Source organism: Macaca fascicularis, chromosome 8 (genome assembly GCF_037993035.2).
Source record: "Macaca fascicularis isolate 582-1 chromosome 8, T2T-MFA8v1.1".
NCBI classification, from domain to species: Eukaryota; Metazoa; Chordata; class Mammalia; order Primates; family Cercopithecidae; genus Macaca; species Macaca fascicularis.
In genome coordinates this window covers 67,321,125-67,346,434 of record NC_088382.1, presented here as the reverse complement: position 1 = coordinate 67,346,434, position 25,310 = coordinate 67,321,125, and the positions used below count along the sequence as shown (strand labels likewise).

The 25,310-nt window shown below is 43.5% G+C and overlaps 1 long non-coding RNA gene across 3 annotated transcripts in view; it reads right to left on the bottom strand.

The window, feature by feature from the left end:
- Positions 1-2,912: 2,912 nt before the first annotated feature.
- LOC102128875 (uncharacterized) overlaps positions 2,913-25,310 on the bottom strand; it is a 196,242-nt gene continuing 173,844 nt past the window's right edge. For all 3 annotated transcript variants that reach the window (XR_012416925.1, XR_012416927.1, XR_012416926.1), the window contains 2 exons: positions 9,568-10,373; positions 2,913-3,879 (listed from right to left, as the gene is read on the bottom strand). This is a non-coding gene — a long non-coding RNA (uncharacterized lncRNA). The remainder of the gene's footprint in view (positions 3,880-9,567; positions 10,374-25,310) is intronic.

Here is a 25,310-nt window from a genome sequence, read left to right as displayed (position 1 = left end):
TACAGTAAGACTGTTCAAATGCCCACTGATGGAAGAAAGGATAAGCAAACTGAGGGGTGTTCCTACCATGGAGTGCCATTCAGCAGTCAAAAGAGAGGAACTGCAGTGACCACTAACAGTATGGACAATGCATATCAACTTATTATTAAGTAAGAAAAATAAGTCCTAAAACATTGCAAACAGCATGACACCTTCTTAAAGCAGGTAAAGAGAGTTAAAATGTCATATAAACATCTTAGGACTCCAAGGAATAGATAAGATGAGAGGACAGAAAAGGAAAATAGGTGAGGTGCAGTGGCCCACGCCTGTAATCCCAGCACTTTGGGAGGCCTAGGCTGGCAGATTACTTGAGCCCAGGAGTTCAAGACTGGCCTGGGCAAAATGGTGAAACCCTGTCTCTATAAAAACTACAAAAATTAGCCAGGCATGGTGGCATGTGCCTATAGTCCTAGCTACTCAAGTGGCTGAACCAAGAGGATTGCCTGAGCCCAGGAAGTTGAGACTACAGTAAGCTGTGTTCACATCACTGCACTATAGCCAGGCAACAGAGCAAGACCCTGTCTCAAAATAAAAGAAAAAGGAAAACACAGAAAGAAGGCACATGGGATTCAGGGTGTTGACTACCTTGGAGAAGGCAGGGATCAGGTGGGATGGGTTGGAACACACAGCCAATGTCAGCCATTGCTAAGGCCCTAGCTTTCAGGCTAAATGGTGGCTTCAGAGGTGTTCATCTGTTACTTTAAAATGTGATCTGGCTGGGTGTGGTGGGTCACACCTGTAATCCCAGCACTTGGAGAGGCCAAGGTGGACAGATCACTTGAGGTCAGGAGTTTGAGACCAGCCTGGCCAACATTGTGAAACTCCGCCTCTACTAACAATACAAAAATTAGCCAGGCATGGTTGCAGGTGCCTGTAATCCCAGCTACTTGGGAGGCTGAGGCAGGAGAATCACTTGAACTCAGGAGGTGGAGGTTGCAGTAAGCCGAGATTTTGCCACTATTGGGTGACAGAGCAAGACTCCATCTCAAAAAAAAAAAGGGGGGGGGGGACCTATAACACAACTAGGAAAGCAGGGTCATGCCTGTAATAGCAAAAATAATAAAACACTTCATAAGTCCCAGGGTTATCATTTCACCACCTCTTGTGTACCTGTAGTCCATTAGACTTCTTCTAGTGGGAAGGCATTCACTGAAGGGGAAATGGCATGAGCAAAGGGATGAGTCTGGTTGTATGGGGGACATAGAGGAGCCAGATTGGTGCAGAAGGTAACCTGATGGTGACCTGGATGCAAAAGGAGTCTGTGCTTTCTAGTCACTCTGGTCAGCCATTCAGGCGTGGGTGCTTGGAACCTCTCAAGTGCCAAAGGCCCAGCCCTGAGGTCTCGATAATCTTACCCTTGCCTTCCAGGAGCAGAGGGCTCTGCAGCTGTTTCCCCTGCAGAGAACACAGATTGGGTATGAACTAGAGACCTGGGGTCAGTGGCTGTGGGACAACACTCTCAGATAGGGTGGGAAGCAGGGGATTTGCCTTCTTGTGCAGTAATCTATCCATCCCTAAGTCATGTCTCTGAATTGACATACCTTTCACTACAACAACTTAAATGTTCTAGGACTAGGGCACATCCTATCAGGCCTGAGATTTCACTAGATTCTAGAATATTTGCTGCTTGTGAAGAAGGTGGAGCCTTTGATTCACAATTACTGGGCAGTATTCTGTCCCCCTGGTCTCCAAGCATTCACACTGATGACCTCCAGGGTCTCCTCTGTACCTAAATAAGCAGTGACTTGTTCTCTGGCTCAGGCCAGGTTCATGGAGCCCTGAGTTCTGACTGTAATTCCCATGAGTACCCAGTTCCAGAGCTGCCACCCCACAGGCCTCTGGAAGTTCTGCAGCCTGAGCCACCTTCCTCATACCACTGTGCCTCAGAGTGTGCAAGAGCCATGGGGCCTTTACACCCCCTCTGCCCAAGAGCCAGGAAATAGCAGGGAACAAGAGAAGGCTGTAGCTCCACTGTAGCAAAGAATGGCCTATTTAGGCCAATGGCGGGCCCGAGAGATCACAAACTTACATTTTCTTTGCCCAAAACATTGAATTTAAGGATGATTTAAAAGGATGTTCAGGGACAATTATGCTAGAAATTCCAAATATGATTAAAGAATCCTACAACAGAGGTGAACAAAGACCTGTCCCCATGTAAGTCCCAAGGAGGCGGCAAGACAGCATCCCCTTTGCCCAGCTCAATGACACGCCAGGGGACCAGATGTGGTTGTGCACAGGATGAGGCAGCAAGGGTGGAATCTTCCAGAACCCCAGGGAAGACAGGAGCAGAGGGAAGCCTTCACAGAGTACCCAAGAGGGGTGCAGGGAGCTAAACTCTTCTGCCGGAACCCAGCCATCTTGCAGTCAAGGGCAAGGAGGCCACTGCTGGGACCTGCAGGGACCTGTGACCGAGGCTACAGGAGTAGAGAATGCCTCAACACAGCATGGACCACCCCCAAGCGCACACTCATCCCCCTCTCCCTAAACACACCCCCAACCCCACAGGGCCTGGTCCTTGGCAAGTTTCTTGGGATTGAGCCATAACAAGGAAAGGAGGGCTAGACTTGTTTGAGGTAGACTTCCTGCTACCTGATGGAATGAGAATCAGAGTAGGCATTTAGAGTAGTTAAACAAGAAAAATGAAAAAAAAAATAGCACAATGGCAAAGTGTGTGCTGATTCTGGGGCCAGATGCCTGAGTTTGTACTATGACTCCTTCACTTTAGTGTTAGTAGTGACATGTCCATACAGATCTGCAGCAACCTCAATTCTTGCCTCCTTAAAAAAAAAAAAAAGAATTCAACCAAGCAACATAAGGCAGAGAGAGAGAGAGAGAGAGAGAGAGAGAGAGAGAGAGAGAGAGACTGAGGCAAGTTTTAGAGCAAGAATGAAAGTTTATTTTAAGATATTAGGGCAGAAATGAAAGGAAGTAAAATACACTTGGAAGAGGGCAAAGCAGGCAACTTGAGAGAGTCAAGTGAATGCTTCAACCTTTGACTTTGGGGGCATGTGTCTGAATGGTTGTATCCCTTCTCCTCTGATTCTTCCCTCAGGATGGGCTGTTCACATGTGCAGTGGCCTCTCAGCATTTGAGAGGGGCCGCATGCACAGTGTGTTTACTGTAGTTGTACACATGCTCACTTGAGGCATTCCTCCCTTACCAGTCAAATGTTCTCAAAGAAAGGTCATATACCAGTTAAACTCCACCATTTTGCCTCTTAGTGTGCATGCTTGAGCTCACTCTCCCAACTCCCGAGACCTTATTGGGAAGCTACTGATCACCACCTTCAGGTCTTTCTATCTGTTGGAAGACTGCTTTTTCCTGGTGCTGGCTGTGACCAACTATTGTGTTAGAGAGACAGTGTAACAACCGCCTAACCATCAGGTGGTGATTACCTGACATTGCTGGTAGTGGGTTGCCAGGGGCATCTCTCCTGCCCTGCTTGTGTCTAACTAGCTACCTACTGTAACATCTCCCTTCTCAAGAGAGTAAGTGTCCAATTCTTTGAGACAATGGATGAAGTTCGGTCTTCTGTAACTGCCGCATGGTGGTGGTTGTTTTGCGGGTCTTGGCCTCTTGCTAGCTGTCAGGGCAAAGTGGCTCCATGGGTTGTTGAAAGCAGTATCTGGTCAGGTCCAAGGGAGACATGAGCACTATTTCACCTGTCATGTCCCACTGATGGGCAATCTAACGGTCCCCTGTAGAAGGGTAACTCTTGAATATTGAGAGGATGGTATCCCTTGCTGAGGATCATCTGGAATTTGACAGCACATTCCTCTTGTTTCTTTTGAGCTGCAGCCAGAAGTCACTGGTTGGTTCACAGGAATAAACAGGGGTAGTCTAAATTGCAGAACAAAATTAAAAACAACTGATAAGACTAGAATCTAGTAACAGGTGTACCATAGTTTTTTAACATAAATTTTTCTCTCCAGTTCTCATTTTTCTTAAAAAGAAGTTATGATAGGGCTGATTTGTCTGCTAATAAGCTCTAGTCTTATTTGCAAAAAGAACAGCAAGAATAATTATTTGCATATAATTATTTGCATGTCTTCATTTTGATGTCACAATCTCCAAAGTTATCAGAAACCTACAGCCAAAGCACCTGTCAAAGTTTTATAGCTTATTATAAAACTACCTTTTAAAGAGGATCAAAATAAGACAACAATTGTCTATGGATAACAAAATGTCTTGCAGCAGCCACAGTCAAAGACATAATTAACAAGAAATTTTGTTACCTCTGTGGTACACAATAATTTAACATAACACTTATAATTATTACTGATAATTAATACTGAGATATATTATAATAATTGGAGTTTTACATAAAATTTTGGAACACATACCAATAACACATCTATACTATTGATGTTAAACCTAATTCTTAATAAAACCTTATAGACAAATCTATTCAATCTTAATCAGTTTGACCATAAGGTAAGATTCTCATAAACCTTTTATAACCCTTTACAGTTTTTTTTGTTAAAGTGAAGAATAATGTTCTAAGAAAACAATATTGTGCTTTTTTCAATGTTCAATATATGGATAAAATGAATAATACCCCTTTAACTTTAGCCTATAGGTTTACAAACAGAATTTCTTCTACAACATTAATCCTTCACAAACCTTTCATAACATGCTCAACCCTTCAGATTTATTCTGTCTCACTTAAAACAATCCTGTAATCATTTAAACTAAGCAAAAAACCCCACATTTTCATGCTTTCTTATAATCTTTTACCAAAAACACATTCTACTTTCCTTACATACCTTACACATAAAACTGTTTTTCCAGTAGTCTCAAATACAGTTACACCATTAACTCTTAGCAACTTTGACTTTTGGTGAAAAACCTGGCAAGTTATTTTAATTATGTACTAAATATGGACCCTAGGACACCAGACAGAAATGTGGACAATCTCGGACACTTTCTAGCATAGCTAGGGGGCACAGGTAACTCTGTATGTCTCCAGCCTTACATAGCTTAAAAGCACAGAAATTGTAAAGTTAAGAGTCACAGTAACAGCTTATGAAGCATTTAGTAGATCTCATAATCTTTAAAATTGTTCAACATTTCTTTTTTAAATTCCCTTTCATGATTTTTTGTAACTTCCCCAGACCATCTATGACATACTTCGACTTTCTGACTTGTCCTAAACATCCCTTTTTAAACAACCAGTTATTTTACTGTAGGACAAAAATTTACCATACAAGATCCTTTTTCATATAAAGTCTCTTTTATTTATAACCTTTCTTCCCAGAAATACCTTTACCTTTATAACCTTTGAACTAGACAAAAGTCATTTTCCTTCTATTAGGAACTTATGGTTTGTACTGTGTGTTGCTCTGTGAGTCCAGTGAAGGTGGAGCAAGTAAAGAGGTTGTCTGCATACCATAGAAGTTATCTCCCCTCAAGAGATTGCTTGGTTTTATTGCTAGGATGCATTTGAATGAATGTGGGCTATTTTTAAACCCCTGAGGTAAGACTGTCCAAGTTAAAGTTATTGCTTAAAGATTTAGGTAACTTTTGCAGAAGAAATGGAACTATTAGAGGGAGAGATGAATTTAGAGGTTGGGTGAATATTGAACAGGCACCCATCTTGGAAATATATTTTTGCCCCAAAGGGGTGTGAATCTTTGCTTTTGGAGGCAGGGGGTGCCATTTGTCCCCATTATCTGACATGATTTGGAGGAAAATTGCTTAGAGAAGGAAATTAGCAGAGTAGGCAGCTCTTAAACGCAAAAGAGAAATTCACAATTTTACTTGCCACCTCGACTTGCCCTTGGCATTGTCCTATTGATGACCATGTCTGATCTGGGAGCCAGCTGGAGCAGAGGGTCCCTTCTGCTCAAAACCATCAGGGATTGGGATTCCATCCCAAGGGCCCTTCTGCCCTCAGAGCAGTCCTGTTTCCTGTGGCTGAGCTTGTGGCAGAGAGGGCATTCCATGCAGAGCTTCTTCCCTTTTATCCCATTAGGCAGTTCACCTTCCAGTGACCTGGCTTCCCACACTGATTGCAGTTACCTGGAGGAGTGTCCTTAGGGCAACCTGGAGGGAGCTGTTGACTGGCAGAGCAGCCAATAGTTGAACCTGCCTCTTCTCTCTGCATGTAGTTTTTTCCTGAGCCCTGTCCTCCTTGTTCTGATCTCAGTTATAAAATACTTAGCATGCTAATTTGAGGATTTTCTGCCTAAGAACACTGGATGTTAAGGTTCACTTTTGTAATTTTTTCCCAGTTCATTTCTAGGCCAAACAGTATTACTAAGGAAACCTAACTTTTGTTTAGGTGATCAGACTTTTCCCAGTTCTTAAGGATGCATCTGAGGGGCATGGCCTGTGGTATGGAGATGGAATTACCCACCTCAAATTGAGAACAGAAGAGAAATAAAGGAAAAAGGAAAAAGAAGGCCTCCCCTCTTACTGTTCTATTATCCCAAATGGGGTGTCTGCCATTCATCCTTAGGCTTCTGGAATGAACTGGTCTTACCATGTACCCTTAACCTTGGTACCATCTCATCATGATTACTGACTTGAGGACAGGAAAACTACTGGAGTGAACAAGGTGGGGTCCCTCTTTATCCTTGGGGTTCTGGAATAAACCAGTCTTACTTTGTACTCCTTACCTTGCCTTCATCTCTGCTCTAATGGTCATGGGTTAGCCTAGGATAAACCTTCATCTCTGTCCTATGGGTCTCTTGTGCCTGTGGCCTTGGCCCAGCCTCCATCCTTGTCTCTATGACCTGAGAATGACTCTCACTCAGAGCATTTGAGCAACAAAATAATTATCCCTTTTCTCAGATTTCCATTTCCCATATTCTTTAAGTAGATGAGAAGCCTGTTTTTTAGCTAACTGCTCCAAAGGGGCTGGACTGACTTCCCTTCGAATAGGACCTTTAAGGCCTTGATGCATATTAAGAAGGGTGTGGAATTGATTTGAGAAACGAAAGCTACAATAATAAATGGAAGGAAGCGAGAGGAATACTCATAGAAAGCCTTCCGGTGCTCCCCAAGACAGCAGGCTTTGGATTCGAGAGGGTAGCATTTATTTTCCCTCCTGACATAAAGTAGTAACCTTTGGAGGACTTGGGGCTTAGTGTAAGAATCTGCAAATGGCAAAGAAAGAATTTCTTCTCCTCTCAAAGAGGTACTACCTCAAAAAAAAGCAAGTAGATGGGTTCCTTAAAAGGCTACTGCTTAAGGCCCTGTGCAGGCATATAAACTGCTTCAAAAGTCACCAAAAAAGTTAGCCCTGAAGCATAACAAGAACGAAAAGTGTGTGGTAAGTGATGATGAAATAGGAGAGCTGGGGTTGTGATTAGCGTCTGTTCTAGTAATGTGCCAGCAGACAGGTCTTCCAAGCTGGCAGGGTAGAAACAAGTATAAATATCAGGGGATATCAGCAAGGTAGCCCATGTCTTTGCTGTCAAGCAAATGCAGCAAGAGCCACAGGTACAAAAATAACAGAAAGTGTGTGTTTAAGAAGTCACAGGGCATTCAAAGTGAAAGCAAAGGAGGCAGAGTTGCCCTTGAGGCAGATGGTCTGGCAGGTGTGCAAGGGCATTTTAGAATACACACAGAGAGAACAGAAGAATAGGCAGTGTGAGTTTTTGGGAAAGAGCCAAATGTTAGTTGAAAAAGTAGAGGAAACCCCAGATATTGCATGGTATTAGGATTTAGCCCTACCACTCCTGTCCAGAAAAGCCAGTAGTGTCTAGGTCTACTTGGTGTTGACTCCAGGGTTCTTCCAGCCCCTGCAAGTCACTGGTGAGGGTAAGCTGAGACACAGCCAGCGGAAGTGTGGCCAGAGGCAGTGTGGCCAAGAGAAATCATTTTGAGGGTTGGTTAATAAGCAGGAGAGCAAAAGGAGAGCAAAAGGAGAGAACGAAACTCTCTACAGGGGTTGAACACCTCCAACCAGAGAATGTGAGGCATAGATGTATCTTACTGCCAGGAAATGTATCTGAGTCATGCAGCAAAAAAGTATGTTAGCAGCAATGAATCCATAGGGGACTGCAGGAACCTCAACACTTGCCTCCTCAGAAGAAAGAATTTGATCAAGGGACATAAGGCAGAGTGAGAGACTGAGTCAAGTTTTAGAGCAGGAATGAAAGCATATTAAATTGTTTTAAGGGCAGGAATGAAATTAAAGTACACTTGGAAGAGGGCCAAGCAGGCAACTTGAGAGAGTCAAGTGCATGGTTTAACATTTGACATGGGGTCTTACATGTAGGCAGGCTTCTAGAGGATTGCATCCCTTCTCTCCTGATTCTTCCATTAGGGTGGGCTGTCTCCAAATGCCATGGCCTGTTATCATTTGGGAGGGGCCCATAGGCAGTGTGTTGAGAAAAATACATCACAAATCTAACTGCAAGGAACTTGTTGCCAAAATAATTAAAATTGGTAAAAATGCATAATGTGTAGGTCTAGATGCCCCTCCAGGATGTGAGCAAAGGACAAGTCCAGGTGGTTTTCTCAGAAGCCATTGTCACAGCCCAAGAGAGCCACAGTGTGGCCTAGAGACCCCAACTTCAGTAGTAATTCAGAGTCCACATATCCAACTGCTTAATGAGCCTGCACTTATTTCTTCATTGTAAAATGGTTATGATTATATCTACTTTGCAGAAATCTTATGAGGACAAATTAGATAGCCTGTCACTATAGTGAGTATTCAAGAAATGGGATTATTCTATTATCAGAGGAATTATTTTGATAATTATTCTATTATCAAAGGAAGAAAATGCATAGCATCAATAGCAATGAAAGATGTGGAAGTGATGACAATTTAAAGGTAAGATGACTCACTCATTAAAGTAGAAAGAGATATTCTAGTTCACAAAAAGACATCAACAAAAACATCAGTATCTGTTTTCTTTATAACTTGCAAATCCTCAAAGAAGCCCAGATGTCCATTAGTAGATAAATAAATTGTGGTATATTCATGCAATAAAATGCTTCTCAGCAACAAAAAAGAATAATTCACTGGTTCATGCAGTAGTGTAAATAAATTGCAAAATCACTATGCTAGGTAAAAGATGGCTTATGCAAGAGATTTCATACTGACTTTTTTTTTTAAGACAGGGTCTCTCTCTGTCACCCAGACTGGAGTGCAGTGGCACAATCACAGCTTACTGTAGCCTCAACCTCCTGGGCTCAAGGCGTTCTCCCACCTCTACCTGCTGACTACAGGTATGCACCACCAGGCCTGAAAAATTTTTCATAGAGGCAAGGTCTGAGTATGTTGCCCAGGCTGGTCTCTAACTCCTAGACTCAAGGGATCCTCCTACCTTGGCCTCCCAAAGTGCTGAGATTATAGGTGTGAGCGATAGTGCCTGGCTATAAAATTTAATCTGTATGAAATTCTGGAGCAGAAGAAACTAATCTTTCTTAGAAAACAATCAAAACCCTGATTCCCAGAGCCCAGGAATTCTGATTTCATATTCAGATTATACCTATTACAGAAGCGTATCATACACAAATATATCTATGTAATACTTTTCACTTATCCTTCTTAACATTTTCTGTAAAACATACCTAACCCCTTTTGGTTGTAACTTTGGGATTCTGTTGTGTTTGACTGCTTGAAGATCTTATTTTCCTCCTCCCACCTTCAATACTCCTTTTGGTACTGTCCAGTACTGCCTTGCCCAATGGAGAGATGGAATGTTTGCTGGGTACTTCCATACTCCAGGCCCTGTATTAGGCACTTGGCATGTATCTTCTCATTTTATCTTCACAGTAGCCACGTGGGGGACACATTATTTTTTTCCATCTTACAAATAGAGAAACTAAGACTCAGATTGCTAGTGTAACTTGACAAGTGGAACACAGGTAATAAGAGGTGTTTTCTTCTTCACGAATAAAGAGAATTTTTTTAGGCTAAGACCATTTTGAATTAATCTTATTTCAGAGTGAAAAAAAATTCATTCCATTAAAAATGGCAAACTCTGTCATTCTATAAGAGTAGAATTGGCAGTCACTTATTTGGTCTAGAATCTTAGGAAGCAAGATGCTTATAGTTTCAATAGAGGGCTAATTTTAATTAATTGAGTGCTTCTCTGTTTTAATCCCACAGCTTATAAATGACATTAGCAGTGGCTTGGACTTATTGTTGTCTCTGGAAGAAGTTGGGCTTGGCATAACCTCCTGGGGTACAGATTTGTTAATCAGGTACTGAATTGTTGATGAAGGATGGAGCGGGTGTTGATGTTGTGGAGGCGGGTGTCCTGGGATCATCTGCCTGGCCCATGAGAGCTGGCACAGAGGCAAAGCCGTGGCTTGTCTTTCCTCAGCCTATCCTCATTATCCTGGACAGCTCCTTTCCTGGATCTGAGAAGAAGCTACGCAGCACATAGAAAAAAAAAGAAGAAAAGAGTCTTTTAAAGACTTTTAATGAGTGATTAATTATAAAAGTAACACATGCCCATTGCAAAAATGAATAAAGATATTTCCAGTTCTTAAGAAAGTTTTGAAAATCTTTTGTTATATGCATAGGCTGTTGAATGCACCTCTGCTGATTTAAATTACTGAAAGTGTTATCAACGAGGTCAAAGGCAGACACAGTTTTTTGTTGTTGTTTGTTTGTTTGTTGAAATAAGGCCTTGCTCTGTTGCCCAGTCTGGAGCGCAGTAGCATGAGCATAGCTCACTGCAACCTCAAATTCCTGGGCTCAAGTGATCCTCCTATCTCAGCCTCTTGAGTAGTTGGCACTACAGGTGTAGGCTGCCATGCCTGGCTAATTTTTTTTCTTTGAAGAGACGGAGATGATCATGTTGTCCAAACTGATCTCAAATTCCCACGTTCAAATGATCCTCACACTGTGACCTCCCAAAGCCCTGGGACTACAGGCATGAGCCACTGCACCTGGGAGAAACATTTTGAAGGCTCTGAAAAAATAGAAAATATTGCTAAATTGTCTTCCAGAAAGGTTGTACCAATGTATGCTTTTGTCAGCAGTGTGTAAAAACCATTTCACAATGTGCTCAGCAACACTGCACATATTAATTTTAAAGACAGAGCCAGATTGGGCCAAGCACGGTGGCTCATACCTGTAATCCCGGCACTTTGGGAGGCCAAGGCAGGTGGATCAAGGTCAGGAGATCGAGACCATCCTGGCTAACACAGTGAAACACCGGCTCTACTAAAAATACAAAAAATTAGCCGAGTGTGGTGGCAGGTGCCTGTAGTCCCAGCTACTCGGGAGGCTGAGGCAGGAGAATGGCATGAACCTGGGAGGTAGAGCTTGCAGTGAGCCGAGATCGCGCCACTGCACTCCAGCCTGGGCAACAGAGGGAGACTCCGTCTCAAAAAAAAAAAAAAAAAAAAAAACGGAGATAGCCAGATTGCAAAATAAAGGGTATTTGGGAGTAGCTTTTTATTCATAATGAAGTCTTAATTTTTCTATATGCTTATTTTTTGCTTCTATGATTCTATTCATTTGAAACTATAGAACATAAATAGATTTTATAATCTATTTAAAATTTATTTACTTCTATAAGTAGCTTTACTTTGTAATTCCCTTACTCATTTTTTCTTACAGAGTTAATATTTTTCTAGTTGATTTTTATGAGCTCTTTATATAGTAAAGACACTAACTCCTTAAACACACACACATAGTAGAAGAAAAGATAAAAAGTGGTTCATAGAGTGGACAGGGTATTGGGAGGAAAGTAGACAGCAACTTCAGTATGTATATTAGTTTCACACTCAGGATTTTTTAATGCAGTTTTTAATTGGTGACTCAAGGATATGGGCTGTTTCATCTCATTTCCAGCACATGACTGGCAAGGTCATGGTGGAAGGAGAAAGAACATGGATGGCCACTTAGGGCATGATGACCAGGCCTGGAAGTGGCATGCATCACTTCCAACTATTTTCTATTGGCCAGAACCCAGTCATATTGTCCAAATCTAACTGCAGAAAAGGCTGAGCAACATGATCTTCTTGTGTGCAAAAGAAGAAAAGAGGGAACTGTGAGCATTTGGCCATTTCCTACCACCTTAACTGTGACAATCATCCTATGTTAACTTGTGAACCACCCAGCCCTAGCACTCCTAATCACGTTTCCCCTTTTTGTTGTTGTTGTGTTTTTCTCTTGCATAGCCCTTATTTTTGACATGCTGTATGTATTCATTTATTAATGTTAGTCCTCCCCCACAAGAATATAAGCTCAACCAGGTTAGGGATTTTTGTCTATTTTGTTCACTGACCCAGAAGAGCACCTGGCACTCATATTAGTTAAGGAGATATTTCCTGATGATATTTCCTGGCACAAAGTGCTGACATGTTTCCCATGCTTTCTCTGTGGTGCATCCTTCCTCTATAGTCTACTGTCAACACCTGGTCAGCCTTCAAAATTCAGCCCAAGATCCTTATCGTGCATGAACTCAATTACCCTCCCACCTCCTGCAGAATTGATTGTGACCTTCTTTGTGACATAGTCACACCTTGTACCAAACAACTCTGCATGTTTCCCACTGTTTTTCATTTGTAATTTGTTTGTCTGCCCTTTGCAACAATAGGTCTCCTATGAGAACTGGCCACATTAAGGATGTCATAGTGAGTGTCAGTTGAATAGATGAATGAATGAATGAATGAATAAGTGAATGATTTGATAGGCCAACCAATTCTTTACAATTTGGACAGTTTTAAAAATGCCCCCAATGAAGTCTTAATATGGACTACATATACATGATACTACTAAATTTATTAGATGTGATAATGACATTAGAGTTATGTAATACATGTAACGTTATATAATGTATTCATACTGGGTTTATTTTTTTATATAAAGAATATATTATATAACGGACATATATTATGCAGTGTACATTTATTGGAGATAACTCCTGAATTACAGGTGAACTGATAAAGTGCCTGAGATTTGCCATAAAATAAAATGAAAGGAAATAAAACGGAATAAAAATAAAGTATGTTAGAAGAGGAGGATAGATGGAAGACAGGATGGACAAGAGATAAGTTGGAAAAATGTTAATAACTGTTCAAATTGGGTAGTGAGTATTTGACATTCATTGTACTGTTCTCTCCACCTTTGTGTATGTTCAAAATTTCCTTAATAAAAATTAAAAACAAATGAAGTAACATAGCTACTTATACTGTGCTCAGTATGAAGGAAAAAAGATTTCCCAACCCTGTGACCTTGTTCCACACTTAGCCCAGTTCTGAATGAAATGCCTCTCGCCTCTCCTGGTGTTGACCATGACATCTCATACTATGTGTAGAGAAAGCCATGTGTATCCCTGCCCTCTGTGGGAGGAAAACAGATGTGTACATGTGCAGCAAGAGGACATCTTGCTCCTGCATGTCATAGTGCATTCTTTTAGAGTGTTAGGGCTAGTGAGGGGTCTTAAAATCACTTAATTTCTCTCTCTTATCTTACCAATGAAAGGAAACTATGAATCAAAGGTTGTGTGACTTTCCTAAGTTTAAACAGTGAAATAGCAGCAGCAACATCAAAAATAAAATTCACATCTGTAGACCATTGAGCCAATCTCAGATATGTCTATGAAGAGTGTTTGCCTCATATACACCTATCAAATACTTTTCATTCTCTACACCAATCAGAGAGGCAGGCCTAGAAAATAGATTAGTATGTTGTGGATAAATATTTGTAAAGAAGTGACTGTGGCTCAGACATACAATAAAACTTACTAAAACTCATCAAGTTAAAATTCAGAGTCCTCTGGAAATCCACAAGTTTATGGAGATGTAGCAAAAAGATCATTTATGGAAGAGATACATTCATTGAACAGCAGAATAAGTCTCCTCATTTTCTGCCTTCTGTCCATGGGTAAGGTGAGACTGACTGAAGAGAGTCAGATGTGTCTTAAGCAGGTTACTCAGCATGCTTCTACATAACCAGTGACCATTAATTGACTGTCAACCCTACAACACTTAGTGCTCGTCCTTTAGTGCACTCAACAACCACACCAAGTAAGAATCATTATCTATCCTTATTTGACAAAAACAATTAGGCTTAGACAGGGTGATATAGTCTGGATTTGTGTCCCCACCCAAATCTCATGTTGAATTGTAATCACCAGTGTTGGAGGTGGGGCCTTGCATTAATCCGTTCTCATATTGCTATAAAGAACTGCCTGATACTGGGTAATTTATAATGAAAAAAAGGCTTAATCGACTCACAGTTCCACAGGCTGTACCTGAAGCATGGCTGGGGAGGCCTCAGGAAACTTACAGGGGCAGGGGAAGCAAGCAGGGCTTACATAGCCAGAGAAGGAGGAAGAGGGAGCAGAGGGAGGTGCTACACACTTTAAAACAACCAGATCTCATGACAACACACTCACTATAAGGAAAATAGGAAGGGGGAAATCTGCCCCCATGATCCAATCACCTCCCACCAGGTCCCTCCACTGACACATGGGCTTACAATTTGACATGAGATTTGGGCAGGGACTCAAATCCAAATCATATCATTCCACCTCTGGCCCCTACCAAATTTCATGACCTTCTCACAATTGAAAATATAATCATGCCTTCCCAAGAGTCCCCCAAAGTCTTAACTCATCCCAGCATTAGCTCAAAAGTCCAAGTTCAAAGTCTCATCTGAGGCAAGGAAAGTTCCTTCTGCCTATGAGCCTATAATCTCAAAACCAGTTAGTTACTTCCAAGCTACAATGGGGGTACAGGCTTTGGCTAAATACTCTCATTCCAAAAGGGTAAAATTGGCCAAAATAAAGGGGCTACAGGCCCCATGCAAGTTCAAAACCCAGCAGGGCAGTCATTACATCTTAAATTTCCAAAATAATTTCCTTTGACTCTGTATCTCACATCCAGGCCACAATGATGCAAGGGGTGGGCTCCAAAGGTCTTGGGCAGCTCTGGTCCTGTGGCTCTATAGAGTACAGCCTTTGCAGCTGCTCTCAAGGCCTGGCATTTAGTGCCTGCATCTTTTCCAGGTGCATGGTGCAAGATGCTGGTGGATCTACAATTCTGGGGTCTGGAGGATGGTGGCCGTCTTCTCAGTTTTACTAGGCAGTGCCCCAGTGGGGTTTCTGTGTGTGGGCTCCAACCCCAAATTTCCCCTCCCCGTTGCCCTAGTAGAGGTTCTCCACGAGGGTTCTGCCCCTGTAGCAGAGTTCTTCCTGGATATATAGGTGTTTTCATACACCCTCTGAAATCTGGGCAGAGGCTCCCAAGCCTCAACTCTCACACTTAGGACACCCACAGGCTTAACACTACATGAAAGCTGCCAAGGCTTATGGCTTGCACCCTCTGAAGTGACAGGCTGAGCTGTACCTTGGGCTTTTTAGCCATGGCTGGGGCTGGAGTGGCCATGATGCAGAGCACCAAGTCCCAAGGCTGCATAGAGCAGAGGGACCCTGGGCCTGGCCCCCAAAACCATTTCTCTTTCCTAGGCCTCCAGATCTGCAATAGGAAGGGCTGCCTCGAAGTTGTGTGAAATGCCTTTGGGGCATTTTCCCCATTAACTTGGCTATCAACATTTGGCTCCTCTTTACTCATGTAAATTTCTGCAGCCAGCTTGAATTACTCCAGAGAAGATGGGTTTTTCTTTTCTACCACATGGTGGGGCTGCAAATTTTTCAAACATTCACACTCTGCTTTCCCTTTAAATATAAGTTCCAGTTTCAGATTATCTCTTTACTCATGCATAACAAAAGTGACCTTAGCTCCACTTCCCAATAAGTTCCTCATCTTCATCTGGGACCTCCTCAGCCTGGGCATCATTGTGCATATTATTGTCGACACTTTGGTCATGACAATTTTACAAGGTTCTAGGAAGTTCCAAATTTTCTCTCATCTTCCTGTCTTCTTCTGAGGCCTCCAAACTGTTCCAACTTCTGCCCATTACAGTTCCAAAGTTGCTTCCACATTTTCAGATATCTTTATAGCAATGCCCCACTCCTAGGTACCAATTTTCTGTATTAGTTTATTCTCGTATTGGTATAAAAAACTACCTGAGATTGGGCAATTTATAAAGAAAAGAGGTTTAATTGACTCAGAGTTCCATAGGCTGTGCAGAAAGCATAGCTGGGGAGGCCTTGGAAAACTTAAATTATGGCAAAAGATGAAGGGGAAGCATGAACATCTTACATCGCCAGAGGAGAAAGAGAGAGAAGGGGGAAGTGCCACATACTTTTAAACAATCAGATCGCATGATAACTCACTATCATGAGAACAGCAAGAGGGAAATCTGCCCCCATGAGTCAATGACCTCCCACCACGCCCCGTCCTCCAACACTGGGGATCACAATTCGAAATGAAATTTAGAGACACAAATCCAAACCATATCAAGCCTGGTGGGAGGTGATTGGATCATGGGAGTGGATCCTTCATGAGTGGTTTAGCACCCTCCCCTTAGTACTGTTCTCATGATGGTGAGTGATTTATCCTGAGATCTGGTTGTTTAAAAGTGTATAGCACCTCCCTCCTCTCTTTCCTCCTCCTGCTCCAGCCATGTGAACTACTGGCTCCTTCTTTGCCTGCCATCATGACTGTAAGCTCCCTGAGGTCTCCCCTGAAGCCGACACTGCCATGCCTCCTGTACAGTCTGCAGATCTGATAACCAATTAAACCTCTTTTCTTTATAAATTACCCAGTCTCAGGTATTTATTCATAGCAGTGTGAGAATGGACTAATACAGAGGGTAAGGGGCCTGCTGAAGGTCATGCACCTAATAAATGACTAGTCCAGGGCTTGAATCATGTCTATCCCATCTTACAGCTTTCTTCTTTCCACCCTGCCAAGCTGCATTTGAAGAATCCAAATATTTTGGCCAAATTGGGATCACTCCTACAAGAGCCAGAGATGTCTGTAATCCTGAAACATGGCGGACAGTGAAAGATGGTTATGGTTACATAGTCCTGGGTCTCCATATGAGGTCTAAGGCAGCAGCGTTGCACTCTATCGATTCAGGGGTATTGAGGCCTACTGCTGGAATCGGGCCGTGGAGCAATAGGAAGACTGTCCCTGCTGGCTAACCCACTGATGGGTGACTCCACATTCACTTACCAAGTCACACTGGGCCAAGCTGAGGCCTGACCTTAAATTGCTTTAAATCCTCCTCTCCTGTATCCTGAGCAGGAGAGGAGGAGGAGGGGCCAACAATTTATCACTCTTTCCTCCAAGAGTTACCTTCTGTCATGAGTGCCTCACCAGCTGTTCTTCTGACTAGCATCCTCTCTTTGCCCTCACCTAGCCAGGCATACGGAAAGACATACACCTCTCCTCTGCACACACACACATGTGCACACACATACATGCACACACACAAACACACCTACACACACACATGCATACACACACACAAGTGCATGCACACACACACACACACTCTGCGCTGCTCTTCCCAGACCCAATTTACAGACAAGAAACGTGAGCCCAAGCAGGTTTCTGGTTTACTCAGTGTCCTCCATGAGAGTCTCTATCACCATATTTGGCTTCTAGGAAACAATCATATAAAAATGAATAATTGAAAACACATGTCCACACAAAAACCTGTACATGAATGTTCATAGTAGCATGATTCATGATAGCCCCAAGGTAGAAACAACTCATGTCCATCAACTGATGAATGGCTCAGCAAAATGTGGCCTATCCATGCAATGGAATATAATTCAGCCTTTAAAAAGAAGTGCTGATACATGCTGCGACACAGATAAACCTTAAAACTTTATGCCAACTAAAAGAAGCCAGATCCAAAAGGCCCCATATTTTATGACTCATTCGTATGAAGGATACTGAATTGGCAAATCCATACATATAAAAAGTAGATTGATGATTGCACAATGACAGAATGGTGTGGGATTGCTAGAGGGTATGAGGTTTCTTTTGGGGTGATGAAAATGTTCTAAAATGAATTGTGGTCAGGGCGCAGCGGCTCACACCTGTAATCCCAGCACTTTGGATGCCTGAGATGGGTGGATCACTTGAGGTCAGGAATTCGAGACCAGCCTAACAAACATGGCAAAAACCCATCTCTACTAAAAATACAAAAATTCACCAGGTATGTTGGCATGCGTCTGTAATCCCAGGTTCTCAGGAGACTAAGGCACGAGAATTGCTTGAACCCAGGAAGTGGAGGTTGCAGTGAGCCAGGATCACACAACTGCATTCCAGCTTGGGCGACAGAGTGAGACTCTGTCTCAAAATAAATAAAATTAAAATAAATTAAATTAAAAAAATAAAACTGTGGTAATAGTTGCACGAGTCCAAATATAGTAGGAAGCCTTAAACTGTACGTTTTAAATTAGTTAATTGTATGGCTTGTGAATTATATCTCAATCAAGCTCTTTCCCAAATAAATAAGCAAATGATGAAGCTTTCTAGACCCTCTAAGGAGATTGCACAGCTACCTGCAGTCTCTCTAGCACAGCTCACTTTAGGAAGCCTTGAGAAGCATGGGAGGCTAAAACACAAAACTGGCCATCTTACGCCATCTTGCTGAGTGACCTGTAGTGAAAACCCACGGAGAGCCCACCTCAGGGAGCACACTGCACATAAGGCATGTCCAGCACAGGTGACAGGACTGAGACTGTGGTGCCAGATGGACCTGAGTTCCAGTCTGACTCTGCCACCTCTCAGCTGTGAGATGGGGACAGGTCACCTAAGACAAACTCGCATCTGTAAAATTGAGGGGGCAATAATAGGGTTGTGGTGAGAATTAAATGAACTCTTCTACGTGGCTCGCACCAAAAAGTTAGTTGTTGCGATGATAAACATGGCATCACCCAAAGACAAGAGCTGGATAGTTAAAACTTGGCTGACAAGGGGCGAGTGCCTGTGTAGAACGTTCATCTCAGCATTCCACGCATCCACAGAGGGAGATATTCAAGGGCACATCCCAAAGAGAGCAGGCTGTCTCCCTCTTGCACAAAACCTCAGAACAGCAGAGTCCAGATGGCAAGTTTGCACAAGATACCAGTGCACATTGGAAAACCTAGTGCCCTTCTATCATTTCTGAGGCTTTGCCGAAGAGGTTTCCCCCATTATTTCATGTTTCAAATAATCAACAAGTATTCACTGTTAATAATCAACAAGTATCAGTTTATTCTCGCATTGGTGCTGGGCTGAATTTCACACAGGTACAAAAGAAAGAAGTTCAATCCTTTCTCTAAAGGAGTAACTCTCATAGCAATTCTTTGAAGTAGGCAGGACAGTTATTAGCATGTCCATTTTCAGGTAAAGAACCTGAGGCCCACAGAGGCTAAACGCCCTGCCCAAGATCGTGTAGCTGTTATAGTCACTGGCAACACTGAAATTCAAGCCTAAGGGGTCATGACCTCCAGCCTCATGTATTCTTTCTCTGGCGGTGGATTCTCTAAGACATCAGAGCATGGGCTTAAAGCTGTCTGAGGCACAAATCGCCTCACAAATAATCAAGTGATGAGGACAACAAGCTGAGACAGATGCCTTGACAGGACCTACTACGTAATTTGCAGGGCCAAGTACAAAATAAAAATGCAGGCCCTTTCTTCAAATATCATGAAGATTATGACAGCAGAGCATCAAAGCGAGCTCAGGGCCCTTCCACATATGGAGACTGCACAAGTCACACATCCCTGGAGTCAGCCTGCCCCTTATCCCTGTCACACAAATGCCTAGTGCAGAGCAGACGTATCTGAGCAATTCTGCTCTCTGGCTCCAACAAGAAGCAAACTCTCCTGACCAAGCTGTGAACTTGCCCTGACCCCACATCCAGCCACCTTCCAGGTGGACATGTATCTCTCGGGGCCAGCTGATCCAGCATCCTTCAGCATTTCCGATTTTGCAGATGTGCAATCTCTTGGCTTACACTGCAGCCACCTTCTCTGCCTGAGAAACCCAGTCTCCCTTGCCAAGATTCAGCTGCAGTGATACACAAGTCCATTAATGCTCCCCTGGGCACTGAGAAGTGGAAATGTCTACTTAAAGCTGGAGGGCTCTTTGGCCAGGGTGTCAGACCTGCATTTTTCTTATGCAACTGTTTTCTCCTGTTTGTAACACCTGTGGCTGTCTTGCAGAAAACAACACACTACACTGACAACCAGCTGATCTTTCTTTTTTTTTCTTTTTTTTTCTTTTTTTTTTTTTTGGAGATGGAGTCTCGCCCTGTCACCCAGGCTGGAGTGCAGTGGCACAATCTTGGCTCACTGCAACCTCCAGCTCCTGGGTTCAAGCAATTCTCCTGCCTCAGCCTCCTGAGTAGCTGGGATTACAGGCATGTACCACGATGCCCGGCTAATTTTTGAGTTTCTAGGAGAAATGGGGTTTCACCGTGTTGGCCAGGTTGGTCTCAAATTCCTGACCGTATGATCCGCCCGCCTCAGCCTCCCAAAGTGCTGGGATTACAGACATGAGCCACCGTGCCCGGCCTGATTTCTTTCCATCTGTCATGTAAACCTTATTTTTCTGAATAACAGGGACACAAGAACGGCAGACAAACCAGAGGCTCCTAGAATTTCATGAGTAAGAAAGATAACTTGGTATTAGTTAGAAATAGAGGCAGACAGAAATGAGCCTTGGGTCTTCCAAAGATCCATGAATTAGCTGTGAGATTTAAACAGAGCATATTCTCTCTCTCTTATGGCTCGAACTGCGTTTTCCCCTAAAAAAATATATTGAAATCCTACCCCCAGTACCTCAGAATGCGAGCTTATTTTTAAAGTATGGGGTTGTTGCAGATGTAACTAGTTAAATCAAGATGAGGTCATACTGGAGCTATGTGAGTACTTAATCTAATATTTCTGGTGTCCTTATAAGAAGAGACAAAGAGGCTGAGTGCAGTGGCTCATGCCTATAATCCCAGCTCTTTGGGCGGCTGAGGTGGGAGGATTGCTTGAGTCCAGGAGTTTGAGACTAATCTGGCCAACATGGCAAAACCCCATCTCTATAAAAAGTACAAAAATTATCTGAGTGTGGTGGTGCATGCCTGTAGTCCCAGCTACTTGGGAATCGAGGAGAAAGGATCACCTGAGTGTGGGAGGTGGAGGCTGCAGTGAGCTATGATCATGCCATTGCACTCTAGCCTGGGCAACAGAGTGAGGCCCTATCTTAAAAAAAAAAAATAGAGAGAGAGACACACACCACGTGGCAATGGAGGCAGAGACTGGAGTAACGTTTCCGGAGGCCAAAGAACATTGAAGATGGCCAGCAAACCACCAGAAGCCAGGAGAGAGGCCTGGACTACGTTATCGCTCATGGCCTGTGGAAGAAACCCACTCTGCCATCGCCGTGATCTCAGGCTTCTGGCCTGTAGGGATGTGAGGGAACACATTTCAAGTGTTTTAAGCCACCCAGTGAGTGGCAGTTTGTTACGGCCACCCCAGGAAATGGGTGACCCCCTTTACCTGAAACATAATAAGGGTTTGACTGAGTGGTCTCTGGGGTCCCCTCCATCTCTACATTTATGCTATTCTGACTTTGATCACATAGCCACCTTGTCCCAGAAGTCAAACTGTCACTCTAGTCAAACTTACCCAGTTCTTTCTGCTGCTCCTTCTTTCCAGGAGATTCGTAGGACCCAGCAATCTGGGCCATCTCCCTCTGAAGCTCCCCAGTGAGTCGACTGCCTCTTTCACACTCCTCTGTACATCTGCTGTGTGTCTGGGCCTGAGCTGGGAAGTGGTGTAAAAATGCAGACTGGGAGCTTGACCTTGTGAAGGTTGAATTCTAGTGAAGACTGGCTTTGAACACATAATCCACTTGGCAGCCATCCCCCGGGAGAGCTCCCAGTGAGCCCCACATCCTGGGGAGTTCATACTCCCATGGCGTTGCCTCCGCCATTGACACTGGGCTGGTCTATCAACTGATGAATGGACACATGAAGTGGGGCACATCCATACAATGGAGTAGCACTCAGCTACAAAAAGGAATGAAACCTGACACATGCAACAACATAGATGAACTTTTAAAACATGATGCTAAGTCAAATAAGACAGGGACAAAAGGGCAAATACTGCAGGATTCCACCTCCATGAGGTAGCTAGAATAGGCAGGGTTCACAGAGATGAGAAGCAGGCCGTAAGTTACCAGAGTTGGGGAGGTGAGGGGGATGAGAGTTGTTGCTTAGTGGGTACAGAGTTTCTGTATGGAGTGACAGAAAAGTTTTGGAAGCAGATGTGATGATGGTTGTACATTGTGAATATAATTAATGTCACTGAATTGCACATCTAAAATGATTAATATGGCATAGTTTGCTGTATATATTTTACCACAATAAAATAAACATAAGTTTGAGACCAACCTGGGCAATATAGTGAGATCTCAATCTAATTATTTTTTAAGTAACTGGGCATGGTGGCACACACCTGTGGTCCCAGCTACTCAGGAGGCTGAAGTAGGAGACCACTTGAGCCTGGGAGTTTGATGCTGCAGTGAGCCATGATTGTGCTATTGCACTCCAGCCTAGGTGACAGAGCAAGACCCTGTCTCAAAAGAAGGAAAAAAAGAAATACAGGCAGGGAAGGGAATACAAGCACAAGTGAAAGAGGTTAAAAGGCTTACCTCTGAAGAGTGGGATTCAGGTGCAAAGGTATAAGGCAGAGATGGCTGTTGTTAGAAGTGGAGTGACTATTTGACTTTATGAATCTGCGCATATGTCAGCCCAATAAAACAAAGAGGGAAAGGCTGTATTTCATAACTGATGCATTAACAAACACTAAAAAATAATTAGAATAAAATTGTGGTGAAACTAGAACACCAAAATCCTGCTAACAATAGAAATGTGTACAAGCCTGGTGGTTTCATTTCCAGAACATTTCAAGAGCCATTGAAATGCTGGGACGTTTTGACCAATTCTCACACGCTGAAGCAAGGATCTGTGTGGGAAAACTATGACCCACAGACCAAATCCAGCCTACCACCTATTTTTGTATGGTACATAAGCAAGAATGGTTTTTATGATCTTTTAATTGTTGGAACAAAAACCCCAGAGAATAGCATTCCGTGATGCATAAACATGATAAGGTATTCGAAGTTTGGTGTCCATAAACAAAACTGTGTTCTCACACAGCCTTGTCCATGCATTTGTGCAGGGCCTATAGCTGCTTTTGTGCAATAGAGACCACATGGCCCATAAAGCTAAAAATACTATTTGGTCCTTTGCAGAAATAGCCTGCCCATCCAGGTACAGAGGGCGGCAGCACAGTCAGGGAGGGCAGCGCAAAGCCTGGACCCTCCGATGCCTGGTTATGTGACCTTGGGCAAGTTTCCCAACTTGTTTGTGACTTGGTTTTCTCATCTGTAAAATAAAGATATTATTAGTGCCAACCTTCTAGGGTTGTGAAGATTCTGTGAATGAACCAGCCTAAATCAGAAGAGCATCTGCACTTGGTGTAAGTCAACTGCCAATGCTTCCCCAGAGAAATGCATCAGGAAGCAACAGGTGTGTGCACAAAGGTTTGCACAGCTAGTGCTCCCTAAGGGATACCCCTGACACCTGGGCATCCTTACCCACAGCTTGGGCCACAGCAGAGACCCAGGGTCAGACTGTGAATTCAAATATTTCTGCTATGCTGCAACACAGACATCCCTAAAAATCACTGTATTCTGCAAAATCATGGGACATGACTTACAGGGCTATGAGAGAAATAGAGTTAGGGGCTTCATCAGCAACATGTTTTTTAAAAAAGATTAGAACCTAATAAAAATGATAGCACAGTTTTACATGTTAAATGTTTAAGAAATACATAAATACTAAAATAAAGATGGCATTTTCCTTTAAAAAGACAAGGTTTGTTTGAGGAAGTGGGCATTGGGGTTGTAAGCTGGGTAATCTGGAATTAGGAGGAACATTCTAGCCCCAGAGGTTAGTGGATGTAACTCCTAACACACCCGGTGAATGGAGGGACAGATGATGCTAGGATTTGCGTGGGTGCAGTAGGTATTCATAGGGTGTGCGCACGGATGTGGTTGTGTATTCCTTGGGTGTGTACACAAGTGGGTTTGTGTATCCCTTGGGCGTTTGCACAAGTGGAGTTTTGTATTTTTAGGATGTGTGCAGAAGTGGGGTTGTGTATCCCTAGGATGTGTGCAGAAGTGGGGTTGTGTATCCCTAGGATGTGTGCAGAAGTGGGGTTGTGTATCCCTGGGGTGTGTGCACTGGTGTGGTTGTGTATCCCTAGGGTGTGTGCAGAAGTGGGGTTGTGTATCCCTGGGGTGTGTGCACTGGTGTGGTGTGTATCCCTAGGGTGTATGCAGAAGTGGAGTTGTGTATCCCTGGGGTGTGTTCAGAAGTGGGGTTGTGTATCCCTAGGATGTGTGCAGAAGTGGGGTTGTGTAAGCCTGGGGTGTGTGCACTGGTAAAGCTGTGTATTCCTAGGGTGTGCATGTGTCCTTGTGTATTCCTAGGCTCAGGTTGGCCAGGCGCTGTTCTCTGTATTAACCTGGTATTTCTGAGGACAAAATTGTGCAGAGCAAATGTGAACTTTGAGACTCATGTCATGTCCAGACCTTTGTTCCTTAATCTAGCAATTGTGTTGGAGAAAACTCATGTTTTAAATCAAGCTGTATAGCAGAACTGAATATATCACATAGCTTGAGGACTCTGGACATGGTTGGGGAAGGGGAACTTTTAAGGAGGTGGCATTTCAGGGAGGGACTCAGAACCTTGACTCATTCCCTGATGTGGATGTCAGTGGCAGCACCAGAAAGGGCTCTGCAAGGCCACGTGGCAGCAACTCCTTGCAGCTGCCCCACCCTCCGGGCTATATACTCAGTGCTGAGCCTGATGACTCACACCAGGTATACAGCCTGCTGTGTACGAAGCCCTTCCACACACACACACAGGGCACCTCACAACAGGCTCATGGGGACAAAGTGCAGGCATCATGAATCCATATTTGACAGGGATGGAGAATGGGGATCAGAGAAGTTGATGACTTGCCCAAAGACACAGAGCCTGAAAATGGAGGAGGGCACTTCCACATCCCAGGCCCTGACTGGCCCGCCATCTGCCCTCTGACACTGTAGGTGTTGGGATCCCCTCGCCAAACACGGGGGTAAACTCCAGGGGTCAGGCTCAAGGCTGCCCGTCCAGAGGCAAAGGCTACAAGAGGAGGGGTGCAGGACACCCAGGTGAACTAAAGGCACCTGCCTCAGATGGGTTCACCTCCAATCCTGACACCTGTTTCTCCTCTAAATGGAAAAAGGACAAGCCTCCCTCTGCACTGCATCTTTAACAATTACAGCCAGCAAGGATGAGGAATGTTCCAGCACAGTCAGGACATGAACTGGTTTGTAGCAGGATTGCAGCATTTATATCAATCTTGAGTCAGAAGGCCGAGCAGGTAGCTTGCATG